This window comes from Dermacentor albipictus, chromosome 8 (genome assembly GCF_038994185.2).
Source record: "Dermacentor albipictus isolate Rhodes 1998 colony chromosome 8, USDA_Dalb.pri_finalv2, whole genome shotgun sequence".
Taxonomy (NCBI): domain Eukaryota; kingdom Metazoa; phylum Arthropoda; class Arachnida; order Ixodida; family Ixodidae; genus Dermacentor; species Dermacentor albipictus.
In genome coordinates, this window is record NC_091828.1 from 82,499,815 (window position 1) to 82,515,504 (window position 15,690).

Consider the following 15,690-nt stretch of genomic DNA (forward strand, 5'->3'; position numbering starts at 1 on the left):
AATGAAACTGGCAATATTTGGTTGCAGTGATATGCGCAGTTGCCGGCAGCACAGATATCACAGGACCTGTCAAAGAAGCTCGTGCTAGAGAATCGGCTATTTCATTAAGATGGATGTCTCAATGGCCTGGTATACCCATACTAAATGAACTAAAGTGGAGCGGAACTAGTGTGTAAAACGTGTTCAAAGCTGTCGAATTTGTAGACGTGCTATGAGCGCTGCATACAGAACAAGAATCTGTGAGAGTAACAACTTTTTGTAACGTGTAGGGGTAACCTGTGCAAATAAGGAATTGACAATTGTAAATGCCGCCACTCTGTCGCATGGCGGCAGTTACAAACTAGGGCGTATCCGGATCCCGCAGCGCTGTCGCACATCATATATCCGGATATATATCAAACGGACAAATGCAACACACGTGAATCCAGAGCCACTCTGGAGCATATATTATGGGAATGCCGAGGGTTACGTAACACTAACGAGAACGCGGTCTCTGGCAACAGCCTTCGCACGCGCTGGGAGGCCGCGCTGCTCAGCCCCGCCCTCGAGGATCAACTGTGGGCCGTCCAGAGGGCCGAGGATGCCGCCAGGACCCACGAACTCCTGGCCGTCACCTAGGCGGGGCCTTTGGCCCTCCCCACCAACTCGCAGGACACACAATAAGGTTATTTGCTCCTCCTCAAGAACTATTGTCAGGAGTTCGACGTGAAAGAGTTGGTGTATAATGTGGCAGGCGAAGTGAATAAGACGAATCGACGGATGGTGAGTAGATGCCCACGCCTGCCTTATCTTGTGACGAAGAAGCATCAGTCGCTATTACATTTACTGGGAAATGGGCCAAATAGTCTCGCAACGGGGCATTCAAATACGTTGGGGTGCAGCAATATTGTGTTATTGGGAAGGATTGTCTGCAAATTCATTTTTGAGTGACAACGTGGAACCGTCAAACCTAATGATCTCCCTAAGGCGAACATTTAAATGTGTAATGGTGTCTGCACAAATCACGGTGTAAGAAGTACCTTTCTTAGACCTTGGCACAAATACAACCTGTGGGGTATGGAAATGCGGCCACGTGTTCTCAATAAATGAATTTGGTTCACGAATAAATGCATATTATGTGCGTCGTAGAGGAGATTCGTAAATTCTTAAGAGGAAGTTCTAGCTCGTGCTCAACTCCGATGCGACCTATTATATTCATGTAAAACGCAGAAACGCTTCTCTGAGATAACCACTGGGCCGATATTAATGAAACTTGTTTTAGTTGAGAGAGAAAGTTAAATTATAGTGACCGTCGAAAGCGGAATGTCGATTTAGGGTGTTATATTTGTTACAAGAATTTTCGAAAATTCGGAAGTAAAAAAAATACACAAGTTTACAAATTCATAACCCTGTATCAAGAGCAGATATCGCGATTCTGTAAACGGCACCTATTAGATAATTCAAGGCGGACAAATTAAATTTGCCAAGTTATATCTTACGTAAATTCGTTACATTGTGTACAAAGGTTCTGCAAAAGTTGTATTTCTAAGTTATTAATCTTTTTTTTGATAATCATGCATGACATATCAATTCTGTCCGCTTTAGATGTGCTGTTAGATGCAATTCACAGGATTGTGATATCATTTTCCATTGCTGAGTTACGGAGTTGTAAACTTGATAATTTGGTTGTCAGAAAGTTTGTGATAATTGGCAATTTTTAATAAAGGATTGACTATCTGAATCAGAGATTCGATACCAGCAGTAACTAGATGTTAAGTTTTTCTTTTGAATGCAAGAAACCTTGTCAAATTTGGTGCAGTGGTTTCCGAGAAAAATGACTTCTCCTTTTACATGTAGTTAGGTAGGAGCACCCGAGCTAAAGCTTCCGCTTAAGTAGGTTTGAAACGTAAGCATGCGGAACCTCGTGCAAAGAAAAGGCAGGCGCGCTTCCTTGTATATAACACATTGTTAGCAACGAATTTTAGGAAGACCTAAACATAGTCTAAGAGCTCCTCTCTCTAAAAGAATAAGGGGGCTTAGTTTATATATCGCACTTCCGGAAAACAAAATATAGCCAAATTACCGAATCGGTCTTACACACATACGGTAAATCATGATTGGTGTGTCACTTCGCATAAGCAGAACGCACGTTACTGATTCTGCGAGTATATACCTATGACCCGTGTCCCTTTCGTTGCAATATTTTTTTAATGCGAGAACAACAGTTAAGTTTTCCGTCATACATGATACCCAGGTACATAAGCGACTCTACCGAAGGAATGGTTCTCTGATCCTATTCTAATGCTAACTGCATTAGAATGGCCCTGAAAGCGGAAAGACAAGCACTGCACTTTTGTTTACACTTAGCGACAGGTGGACATTGTGGAGTCACGCCTGTAGAGTACAAAAGCATGCTTACAAAGACAGGTAAAGGGTAGTGCGGTGTCGTCCCCGTATAGACGTACACATGTACGTCCTGGCGCAGCGGGACTGCATTCATCAACAGGTTAAATATTACAGGAGGCAAACCCTCCGCTCTTCCCCCCCCCCCTTCTCCCCCTGACCCAGGACACCCCTCTTGTATGCTTGAACTGTGTTGAAAGAAAAATCCGTTTTGAACACAATGAAATTCCTCGTTTCGTAGAAATTATAAAATCCATGCCGTTATATATATCTAGGAAAATTGTAGGATCGTAGCCGTGCCCAGCGCGTACTGGACATACTCGACGCTATCATAAGCTTTGGCTAGGTCGAGAGTGACCCGCCGTGGTTGCTTAGTGGCTATGGTGTTGGGCTGCTAAGCACGAGGTCGCGGGATCGAATCCCGGCCACGGCGGCCGCATTTCGATGGGGGCAAAAACACCCGTGTACTTATATTGAGGTGCACGTGAAGAACCCCAGGTGGTCAAAATTTCAGGAGTCCCCCGCTACGGACTGCCTCATAATCAGAAAGTGGTTTTGGCACGTAAAACCCCATACCTTTTTTTTTATTGAAGAGTCACTAATGCACTAAATTTTTTCATATATGCCTAGCAAGTTGGATATATGTGGAGCAAGTGTCCGACAATATGCATTGGTGTTCCAGTAACTTTTTTAGAGAAACTGCTCATTTATGCATTGATGCACTTAAGTAACTGGAACACCAGTGCATTTCGACGGACGCTTTGAAAGTTAAAATCTCGGAACTAGTGCTGTCCAGAGATTTCGTTCCAAGTGGGTACGCCGTGAGAGTTCAGCGGCTATAATTCGTAGATTGAAATATGTGGCGTAATGTAAATAATTACACGTTAATTAGCGTAATTACTCTAATTATTAAATTGAACATTATTTCTCGTAGGATCGAGGAATGGCGGCGTCATCGAGTAATTTCGATCAAACGTTAGAATTGTCCTATCTGCCATGGGCAATCTTTAGAAAATGTCGTGCAGCTAAACACACACACACACACACACACACACACAAACACGCGCGCGCGCGCGCGCGCGCACGCACACACGCACGCACACACGCACGCACGCACGCACACACGCACGCACGCACGCACACACGCACACACACTGTATATGTTGGACTGCCACACGACAGGGAAGGCGGTATACAAACGCAGGCACTATGTACGCATGCAAAGCACAAACAGTATATAGTTTGTCGCGTTTTGTCTTACTCACGCCTGTAGTTCCCTATTCGTATGTTGTCATTGTTGTGTGTATGTTGCTTATGTATACCCTGGGCGTTTACGGTAAACGCTCGGTTGCATACAGTCGGCGTATGTGTGCCGTCTCCCTTCTTCGCCTGTCTTTGTTTTACGCGCCTTTTTCCTATGCATATTGCCCGAGCTTTTTTTTTCGTATAGCATTTTAGTCGTCAAGCACGGAGCCACATCTTGCCTCAAGAGTTCAAGAATGGAGATGCTAGAGGCTCGAGGCGAAATGAGAACACAAAAGAAAACTTTTGGGGCTACTTCACGGGGTCCAGTGACAGGGATGCTTTTCTTGCAGTTTCCAATTCTTTTTAGAGAGACGAAAAGAGTACCTGGCTGAATTTCTAATATTATCGATAATTTCTACCATTTCGTTTCTTTACGCTAACTTATTTTATCAAAATTCTTAACATTTTCATCACACTTCTAAATTGCAGTTATATCGTCCCACGCTCCACTATTGAAATCTAGTTTCGCTTTACTTCTAAGCATACGGAAAACCGCCTGCTTCTTGGCCAATCCCCCATAGTGGATATGCGCCACTAGAGAGTTTTAGCAGAGCATTTACCGTCCGCTCCGCTCAGACCGGTCTATCACAACAATTGGCACGCAGCCGCTCAGCAAAACGCTACCGGGAACACTGACGCGCGTTGTTGTGCCATTACCACCAGCCCGGATTCCGAATCTGCAAGATGCAGAATTTACCCTGCGAGCGCCCTTTGGACAAACCCGGGGCTGCGCCGAAAGGCACAGCGCCCTAATTCTCCCTTGACAAGTCAAGATGCTGAGCCGTCAGGCAGTGGTGTCCTGCGGAGAAGCATCGGCGAGCAACATGTTCAAACGTGCAACCAAGTGCCAGACAGCCCGGCGCCGCACCTCCTTTTGCCTGGAGGTCACCGCGCGCGCGAACGTTGAACCGGGTGGCCAGCGCGGTCGCTGGTTGGACCTCTCGGACGACCGTCGAGTGCTGGCTTTATATTGGACCGTTTGAGTGACAATGGTTTCTCGGGGATTATAAAGCCGCGACGCGGCCGCCTGGAAAACCGGATCCGCCGACCCACCGGGAGCCAGTGCCGCTCTCGACTGGAGCGAGATGTGTCACGCGTTTTCGCCGGACGACGCCGTGCGGGAACAGTCGCGTTTGCTGTGAGCTCTCGGCCCCAGTGCCGATCCGATCTTCTCCTGTATAATGTCCTCTATATAATGTATAAAGTCCCTTTCGTTATTCTCACCGACGCCTGACTCGGAGTCTTCGCTACCAACGCTCTGTCACGAAACGGGTGACGAGCGCTACGGGACCACCTCAAAGTCGTAACAGCGTGCGCACAGCACACATAGCGGCAGCGGAACGTGGGACGCTGACCACGTTCCCCTAGGAACCGGATTTAGCGGTGCGTCAGGGGGCGTGTAGTTGCTTTCGTAATCGTTTTACTGCCAAGCTGAGAGCACGTCAGTGGCGTCACTGGGAGATGCGCTTGTTAGATGAGCGAAATCAATGCATTCTGTGCAGCCACCGGTGCGCGTGAAACGTGTGCGGAGCGGAGCGCAAGCAAACGCTCTGCTAAAACTGTCTACTGTTTAGGATACAAGACAAGACAAAACGATCGAAGCACTCGAGAGAGGAGTGGCCGGCGCGTTAGGCACGACCGGTCTCTTATTTTGCTTCCCTCTGGGCAGCCCGGTTTGGATCGCAGTCAAGATCAACACGGAAAAAAAGGGGGGGGGGGCGGCGGCACGGAATAACGGAAGCAATGTTCCGTGGAGCTCGACTTAACAGGCCTGTTCGCTTGCCGGTGCCTTTCGGTCTCGTTTGTCTTTGGCGTTGTCTTTGGCTCGGCTCGGCATGGAAGCGAGCCCCGGCCGTGGCCACCTATATTTGCCTCCGGCTGATCCGTGTCGGATGACTCGGCGCTGCGCATAGAGTTGTCTAGCAAGGTTAGCACAACACGAGTGCGAAAGTATAAACACCGTCTGCAAACCGTCTTCGTCTGCCGCCTCTCTAGGACCAGCGATGCATGGCGTGCATATATACACTCCGAAACGCGGCCCACCACTTCTATTGCCAAAGGCGCGCACGTTTTTACGTTCTTAAGGCTTAACCTCACTCTTCGTACTTTAAAGACGATGGAAATGTGAAGTTTTGACGTCTCGAACGTTTTTTATTCTTCTTGTTTTTTTTTCATCTTGTTTCCGCGTCAGGCGTAAAATTCACATTGAAGTAAATATATTATGGGAGCAAACAATACGGGTAACTGTGCAACAGCATTTCGTGCCGAGATGCCTGCAGGCGCCGAAGCGTATAATGGCGCTGCAAATTTCAATAACACCGAGCTATATATACTTTCAAGTCTAACGAAGAGCAACCGAAATAACAAACCCTGCATGGGTGTTACCGTTTTTTGAAAGAGCTCCTCGCCTGCAGGTCCGCGGGCATTGTAAACGAACATTTCTTTTTTTCAGTATAGAGCCCGAGTAATCTGCGTGCAACCGAGCCAAGCCGTTTCCCCCCACCCCCTCGAAATCAGCCAGATGACCCCGGGTCCCATGCAGGAGGAGCCATGGGCGATGCTTGCACACTGTTTCGACGCTCTGAAGCGATTCTTGTCTTGGTCTACAAACCTGGCCACCAAAAACTATATCCTCGCCCTTGCCCTCGTTTCATAGACGCACCCAGATGACACTCGTACAGCACCTTCAGCAGTTTCTTACATACCGCCGGTGATATCACTATACACACGATATAGTCCCCAGAGCACACAGCGACCCATTCCACGCGGACAACTCGGTCGTGTCGCCCCTTTTCCAGTATTCCGCCATTTCTCCGCTGTCACTTTCTGTGACCGAAAGCCTTTCCACAGTGACGTGTACCTATACTCGTCTCTTGCAAAAACACCGTCAGATGCCGTGAGTGCTTCGAGCTCCTCTCAGGAAACCGCTGGCTACGATCCCCTTGGCCAACGACAAGCACCAGCTCCTTCAGGTGTTTTTCTGCTTCCAGCTATACATGCAACGATTAAGGCAAACGGTTTAGAGCATCAGAGGTCAACATCGGTTTGCTGCAGGATTACAAACCAGCTTATATTTGCCTGACCGGGCCCGAGCAGAAGCGACCATCGCCTATTCGGGCGGCAACCGGCCACCATGGAAGTTTGACGGTCAGGTCTGAGGAGAGTCAACAAAGGACGGTGATCCGTAACCAGCGCGATCTCTCGGATTCAAAAGGTATAGTCACGGAACCGTGTCACTCGAAATAAGACATAGGCTAAAGCTTCTCGCTCAATTAGGGAGCGCTTTTCTTCGGCTTAGGTGAGCGTCCGCGACCTGACACCGATTAGTCTGCACTCGCCGCTTATATATACGATGGAAAAGTGTAGCACCGACACCGCATAGGGTGAAGCGTGGCATCGCAACAGCAACGCCACCTGGAGATCGGAGCACGTCAGCATGAGGGTCGAACACGAGGCGTTAATTACTTGCCATGCTGAAATGCCGCATCTTCTTCTGCGAGCCAATTTCATTTCGCACCTCTCTTTTTTTTTTGTCAAGAAGGTGGTAGAAAGGTGCAAGCACAGTGGCTACCAGCAGGGCTTTTTTTCTTTCTTTCTTTTAAGCATAGCCAACATAATTAGCTTCAATATAAGCTTAAACCTTGACTCTGCACGCCTGCCACTTAGCTTTCTTTTTATTATTGTTTCGTCCTCGAATCTCGGTAGCCTGTGAGCCATCGCTAGTGATGGGTTCCTTCTGCCGGGCCGTCCCGCGTGGCCACATATGTTAGAGCCTCCTTATTGCACCTAGGATCCTCGCCGCCGCAGTTACGTTGCTCTACCGGCCAGCGGTTGGCGCAGCTGCGAGATGAAAACCAGACCAGTATTGCTGGTCAATAAAAAAAAAAGACAGCAGCATATTTCCGGCTCGGGAATACGCGTACAGAAAAATAAAGGAAGGGGAGAAGGAATGAAAGAAGAAAGGGAACGAAAAGAAGAAAAGGATAGAAAGAAGAAAACAGTAACCACGGACGCGTGCACCGAGAGGCGTTGCTTGGCACAGACTTGGTTAACTGCAGCAATGCGCTTGAAGTCGTACGTTTGTTACGGTGGAGGGTATCTATAGGTATGGCACCTGCTGTTTCATTGCGTGATTCCATAGGGTGAACATAGCGGTTAACGACGTCGCGTTATCTGACCCGTCATGTGGGTGTGTGTGTAGGTGAGTGTGTGTGTGTGTGTGTGTGTGTGTGTGTGTGTGTGTGTGTGTGTGTGTGTGTGTGTGTGTGTGTGTGTGTGCGCGTGCGTGCGTGCGCGCGCGTGTGCGTGCGTGCGTGCGCGCGCGTGCGTGCGCGCGCGTGTGTGTATGTGTGTGTATGTGTGTGTATGTGTGTGTGTGTGTGTGTGTGTGTGTGTGTGTGTGTGTGTGTGTGTGTGTGTGTGTGTGTGTGTGTGTGTGTGTGTGTGTGTGTGTGTGTGTGTGTGTGTGTCGTCTCTCCAGAGGTTAGTGCGCCGAGCGTGGAAGGCGACTGCCATCCCGAACTCCCGAACCCACAACAGAGGGAGAGCGCGGCAGGACAGGAGGAGGGCGGTCTTTTCCGAGCAGCGCTCCCACCACGGCTCCTACAACCAAATTTTCCGACCCCCTATTGCGAACTTTGCTTTTGTACGTCTCCGTTTTTTGTCGTTTCCCTACTTTTCTTCCACCAATCTTCCAACCGCCTCTTACCAATCTCTATTGCGGACACGTTTAATTTTCGCCTGCTCTCGCTGAACCCAAGGGCTTCAAGGAGGCCAGTGGTGCCTAAATCGACCGCGGGGCAGATGTGTTCACTATCTGATAAAACATGCTACATCGTTTCTCTAGCTTTACCGCAGCAAGCACATGCTTCTTGTTCCTTCATATATCTCGCTTTATAGGTGCGTGTTCTAAGGCATCCCGATCTCGCTTCGAAAAGTAATCAGCTTCCCTTTGAGTTATCATAAATGGTTTCTTTCCTGATTCCGTTTTTTCCTCTTAAGTAGTTACTCGATCATGGCAGGTTTCTTTTCCATTGGCGCCACCCACGAGATTATTTCAGCCTCTCTGACTTTCCGCTTGACCTTCTTTGTTGCTGTGTTGCCCACCCTACAGGCCGCATACTTGCTGATAAGCTTCCTAGTTCTTTTCCTTCCCTTTGAATCAATGTTTTTTTCCTGTACAGATACCTCAACACTCTCCCAGCCCATTTACTTTCTTCCATATTCCTCAGTCGTTCTTCATAATGAATTTTACTGTGAGCTCCCCTTACTTCAAGACTAGTCCAGCCCAAATCACCCTGCACAGCTTCGTCTGTAGTCTTACCGTGAGCGCCCAATGTGAGGCGTCCCACAGACGTCTGGTTCCCACCGAGTCCTGATTGTACCCCCAATTCTAAGCAAACAGCCGCATTTCCAAAAGTAAGTCCTGGAACCATTACACCTTTCCACACACCCCGGAGCACCTCATACCTATTGTATTGTATATATTGTATTGTATCGTACATTGTGAATTTCGGCAAGCAACATCTAGGGAGCGTTTTACCGCAATAATTTTTAAAAAATTATTTCATCATTGCAGGATATGGGATGGATGGATGGATGGATGGACGGACGGACGGACGGACGGACGGACGGACGGACGGACGGACGGACGAACGGACGGATGGATGGATGGATGGATGGATGGATGGATGGATGGATGGATGGATGGATGGATGGATGGATGGATGGATGGATGGATGGATGGATGGATGGATGGATGGATGGACGGATGGATGGAGTGTTCCGACTCCGGACTGCGAGGAGGACATATCCGTGCTCTAACCCTCTGGCTTTATAAGCTGCCGTCCGCAAGCGACATACCTCCCGTCTTCTCGCGTATCGTAGCCCATCGAACTACGTCACGTATGCGTCACGATTCCGCCTAGTTTTAGAAGAGGAGGTCTTCTTTAGCGACTTCAAATAGATTTGGGATTCGTGGGGTCCAGGCATCAGGTCCACCTTTGTCTCGTCAAATTAGATTACTTCACGCCTTTTAGTAGCACGTAGCGCAAACAAAATGATGCAGGTCAAAATGAAGCTTGGAACAAAAAAGACGCACCCAGTTAGCTTTGAGCTATGTCAGGAGCGGGAACAATGCGTAACTAACTCAAAAAGCCTGCTTCACCTCCGCCGCGGGCACCCGGCCCGGTATTTCACTATCTCCGGGATCGCCCCACGCTTATCTATAGGTGAGGCACCACTGCTTATCCAAAATAATTAAAGGACACTATAATCCGTTCCATACACAGCGGTCAACGCTGTGTATGGGACGCTCGCGTGAGCGTTGTCAGGATTTTGGGCTCAATCCCATCGCTCGTAACCCGTTGTCAAGATTGGAGTCCGGCATGAATTCGAAGGTAGATGGCCCATGCCGTCGTCCAACTTATCCAAGCTGAGGACGTTGATGAACGGAAGGACTGCTTCTCATCGAGAACGAGGAATAAGGCTTTATTTACAGTATTTACATGCAGTTCATCAGTCTAGCATGACTGCTTAAGAAAATACGTCAGTCTAACACGACTGCTTGAGAGAGTGTTTCAGTCTAACATGACTGCTTAAGAAAGTGTCCTGAGCATCCGCACAACAGCCGTTTATAAACACTCGGTCCTCCCCCGATCCCAAGGTGGCGGAAACGTTCGTCCAGTCATCGTTAACACGCCGCCTCTCCGCGGGACGGTTTACACACTCACACGCACACACACACACACAGGTGCACTGTCCGGAGCCGACGTCAGAGGGGCTTCGTAGAACTCGGAGAAGACCCGCGCAGTGCGCCCGAGTAGCCTTTGTCTTGCGTCTTGGTCGGCGCGTGGGAAGGGGTGTCCGACGACGTTCCCGCGGCAACTCCCCCACTCATAGCAGATCAGGTCCGCGTTGGGGAGTTCGGTAAGGATAGTTGGCCCGCCGAACTCGTTCAGTCACAACGGCGACGAGGCTAGAGCGTAACGCCAAGGAAAGTTGCCGCCACTGTCGAAACTGGCCGGCAAAACTTGCACTGCAGCTGGCCGTTCTTAACAGCGTTCGCTCACGCGAGCATGCACGTGAGGCTCCTCGCGGTGGGTTGCAAAGAAAAAAAAACCCGCAAAGAACAACACAAATAAAATGATCTAAAACAACGCATTGGCAGCCGCATAGCACAGTGTGTTTGTTTCTAAGAGTTAAAACTTGTTTCGTTCAATAGTGAGCCTGTATAAAAAAACAGCGGTCAAAAAACATCGAACTACATCCATTAAGTGCGAAGGAAGCCACTGCAAATGTCGCTCTAGCCTCCACACCATTCACTGTTATGTATGGAACGGAGTGTGTGTATTGTATATATATATATATATATATATATATATATATATATATATATATATATATATATATATATATATATATATATATAAGCGCGTAATATAGTACTAATGCAGGTTAAGGTGACGTAGGTGAAGTTTAGGTGACTGAAAAGCAATGTACATCGAAGTAAACTCTTCCGGAGCAGCTTCTCTTCCTCCCCGAATAACAAGCACGGGACAACAGAACAGATGGTACACTAATGCACCCGAGAACTTGTCTTTCTTTAGATGCCAACAGCTCTTGAATTGACTTTATCTTTCGTACCTTAGCTTTTGCGTTTCTTTCTTTTTTTTTCTTTTTTCCTGTGAGGCGCGCACTTCACTGGCGGCTTTGCGCCATCTGCATTGGATATGAATCGCTGTGTCACGTGACATAATCGGGCCTCGCAGCAGGCCGTAGAGGGGTCTTACGCGCGTGAACTTGGTCCTCCATCATGGAAACGGGGCTTCTTTTAGAGAGCAATGGGGGCGGACGCGTGAATTTCGTTTGAAGCTTCAGCTATCTTGGCGCCTTGAGGCGGGTCCGACACTTTGCAGACACGATCGCGAGCGCTTATAGATCCACTCAGCGCGCTTCTATGTTTGCTAAATGCCCAGACTGATGTTTTTTTTTGTTTTTTTTTTGCTAGGGTCCCTTTAACGCAAATAGCGCCACTTCCACTGAAAACGTTAAAAAAAAGCATGCATGTTTCTTAACGTTACCACGTTCGGAGTGCACTATATACTTACTATTCGGCAGAGTTGGTGTTGTTGGAGGAAATCGCGGCGGCGAGTATATGTGCGGCGCCCAGCTGTATACACTGCCGCTGTGATCACGTGAAGTCGTGGTATATGCGAGAGGGAAGTGCGTACTCTATTCACCCAAATCGTATATATACTGGGAGTTATATCGAACCCAGGTGGAAAGCAACAAGTAGTTTGGTGGGGTCGTCCGCGACACGTTGCGTACGAGCCACACACACACACACACACACACACACACACACACACACACACACACACACACACACACACACACACACACACACACACACACACACACACACACACACACACACACACACACACACACACATATATATATATATATATATATATATATATATATATATATATATATATATATATATATATATATATATATGTAGAAACGCCATTTTGATAAATGAGAGTGTGTGAGGTCGTCCTTGACGCACGCACCTTTCTAGACGTCACAACCACCACATCATAAGCAGGCAGTCAACCGCCGCACCATAGTATTTTACAGGCTGTGACGTGGCGCTGCTGTAAGGCTCGAGGTCGCAGGTTCGACTCCCGCCGCGGCGATCGCATTTCGACAGGGGCCTCGGATCCGCCCTCGGTTGGACCACGTCCCTCTCGATAGTGCCTGTGGTGGCCATGCATTTCGCAACCAGACGTATCGCAAAAGAAGGAAAGAGAGAAAAAGAGCGCACACACACTCACTAAGCAGTTCTTCTAAGCGTACACACATTCACTAAGCAGTACTCACTAAGTTAAATTCCTAAGAACAAAGTATCAGCAACTAGTGACGGCGAACATAATATTAGCAAAGGCGGCGTGCCAATGAAAAGCAGCTGTTACGAGTAACGAAGTTCTCTCTGAATTCAACCTGGGCATTTTGGCAATATTTGTTTTCTCTCTCTCTCTCTCTCTATTTCTAGAGAAATATATGCTTCCGCTATACATCTCGAACTTGCTGACGTATATCTATAGGGCTGTTGAAACGTGGCCTACCGTGCGGCATGCAATGCTATTTCTGGAAGCGGGAGGGTGGGGAGGCTGTTTATTATTATTGTTTTTTTTTTAAAGCCCCTCACGGCCACTTCATTTTTCGTGGCTCCGCACTGACCGTTGCCGATCTAGAACGACTTTCGTGCAACCGGCGCGGTCTAAAATTTCCAGCACCTCGCACTCCGAGGTCGCGGCCGATGGCGTCGTTGTTACACGCGCGACGAAGACGAGCAAAACAAGCAGGCTTGGGCGTTCCCGCTGAGGCGAGATATACCGCGAAAACACACCAAAACGCCTGCTTTTCATTTCATTTCATTTCATTTATTTTTCCCTTAAAGGCCCGATGGCATTACATAAGGGGGGAGCAAAATCAAGGTCAAAGAGAAAGAATTTTTTTTGACAAAAGAGAACAATAACAAAAAAACAGAGTATGTAACAGTAAAATGTTCTTGTCACGCGTATACAATGCAAAGTAAAATTCACGGGATTGAAACACGAGAAAAAAAGAAAAAATATAGATATATATATATATGAAACACTCAATTAATACACGAGAAATTTCCAAGAATATTAACTATATTATATTCTATATTCTATAGACATCCTACACCTAACTTAGTGCGTGTGAAAGTGCTGTATAGATTCATGTTCTCTCTCTCTCTCTCTCTCTCTCTATATATATATATATATATATATATATATATATATATATATATATATATATGTGTGTATATATCCTTCTGCAACCGCGCGCCATTTCTCGCTTCCTCTCGCTATTGTTCTTATTCGCGCCGTATAGCAATTCCCCGAGGGAGATATATGTGCACTTTTGCAATAGCCAGCAGCCTGCTTGCGCGCAGGGCCCGCGAAAAAATAAACGCGCGCGGTTTCCTCGTATAAGCAAGTTACTTTCTTTTCTGTTTTTGTTTCTTCCTCTTGTTTTTTTTTTGTATTCACGGAAAGTTGCACAAACGACCCAGGGAACAGTAAAGGCGGGAGATCCGGCGCGTGAGCGTCCCTTTTTATTTGTTTTGATTGGTAGCGGGGAGCGTTCTTCACTTTCTCTTTATCTTTCCGGGACCGTATTATTTCTTTCAGGGGAAACTGAAAAGGAAGGTTAATTCTGCAGTGCCCTAGGCATCGCTTACGCTACATTGTTTTGTGCCTCGAAATTCTGATTCCAGCACGCGGAAAGCTTAGTCTATAGCATAGCTAGCGCCTTTTCGATATGTTTGAATGAAGTTTCAGTTGTGGATATATAGGTTAGAAAACCCATTGCTACTGATTCATTAACTACCTTACTAATTAAGGTTTTACTCAAACGGCATTTCATTGCTTTCCTTTGCACAAATGCACTCTCTGTGGCCGTAAATAAAGGTGAACAAGCTGTACTAATTTCCATCGACCTGTAACTGTGCCTGTGAATTGCACAGCTGGTTATATGTTAACCTGAATTGAAGGAGTAATTGACACGCATGTTAGAAATTGTAGAAACTTTAATTGCCACACGCTTCTCGCATGTTCGGACATGACGCTTGGCGAGTATGAAGGTTGGGAAATGCTTAAACTATATCCCATAATTTCTTACTAAGGTTCATCGCTCAAAATTCCAGCAACGCCAAATTTGCTGACCTTGTGTAGTAATATGGCAAGGTATCACTGTGTTGCTCACTATATGTATATACATGAACGAGCAGAAATGGAACGGAGGGGCCATATATATATATATATATATATATATATATATATATATATATATATATATATATATATATATATATATATATATATATATATATATATCGGAGCTCGGTTACGTATTTCTGAAAATTCGTTTCACGAATGTGACCTCACTGCAGCCCTCTCACTGTCATTCCAAACTGTGGCTTAGCAGCAATGAGTATAGTTACGAAACATAACATGATTCCATGAACTGCGTGGGCCCGTTTTGCTGCGGAAGGAGTGTTGCCGTTTACTTGGACGAGAGTTGAAATTGTTATCTGTAGATATGGTGCACGACTACCTAGTTTGTCGGGCGAAGTTCCCTCCAAACAATAAAATAGTTTTGGTTATTGATAACAGCATAACGTATACAGTGTGAATCACACTTGTCGAGTGGTCGATGTGTGGACTGTGTAGGCGAGCGTCCGAAGCAGTGGTAGATGCTGGGTTATGGGCCTCTTTGTTCTATATAGAATGCATGGTGGAAGCACGCGGTATGACCATGCGAGGTCTTATTGCGGCGTTAACCAGTGTGTATTTTTGTATTCTTTTTTCGCTTAAAAGGAGGAAGTAAAAATTTTTTTTCGGTCTTGTTCGTACCATCTTCTACGACTCATTAGCCCGTTTTACAGAAACTGTGTGCTCATAAATAGCCGCCGTTTTCTTTTTGTGCGATCGCCTTTGGATGTTACTTCATTACGGGGCAAAAAGACAATGCCGAAGCACGAATCGTATGTGTATCCTGCCATAGTTTACCACCAGCAGTGATCGCTGTGTTGAGAAACTCCAGCCGGGATCATACGGGAGGCTTATGTCGACGTGGCATAGCGATTTCAAGTCTACCAGAGTTGAAATGCACGAGAACGACGCCGGTGGCTTACGCAAATATTTTATAACGATGGGCGCTTAGATGTCTCGGAGTCGCGCGGTATGCGTTGACCGTTCGCCAACACTCTTGTATGTTTAGACAGTGGGAAGATTGCATAATTCACGCTAGAATTCAGAGACGCCGCTTCTCTTCGTTGACAAAAAAAAACAAAACTGACACAGCCAATGCAGTTTACAAACACGCACCACTGTTGACGATGCGCATCACGTGTTTGCGCGCAACCAAGATAAAATTTCTGCGTGCTGTAGTTATTGCTGTGCC

The 15,690-nt window shown here is 47.0% G+C and overlaps 2 protein-coding genes across 3 annotated transcripts in view; both read left to right on the forward strand.

Moving 5' to 3' along the window:
- LOC135898619 (membrane metallo-endopeptidase-like 1) overlaps positions 1-15,690 on the forward strand; it is a 28,062-nt gene that overhangs the window by 8,702 nt on the left and 3,670 nt on the right. The gene's annotated exons all lie outside the window — the stretch shown is intronic.
- The window catches only part of LOC135898635 (uncharacterized), a 38,138-nt gene continuing 23,192 nt past the window's right edge, over positions 745-15,690 (forward strand). Inside the window, exon 1 of one of the 2 annotated variants that reach the window (XM_070523650.1) lies at positions 745-762. The gene's annotated coding sequence lies outside the window, so the exon portion shown is untranslated. Of the gene's footprint in view, positions 763-6,880; positions 6,902-15,690 lie in introns of those variants that run through there. The other variant, XM_070523649.1, reaches the window with a different exon arrangement.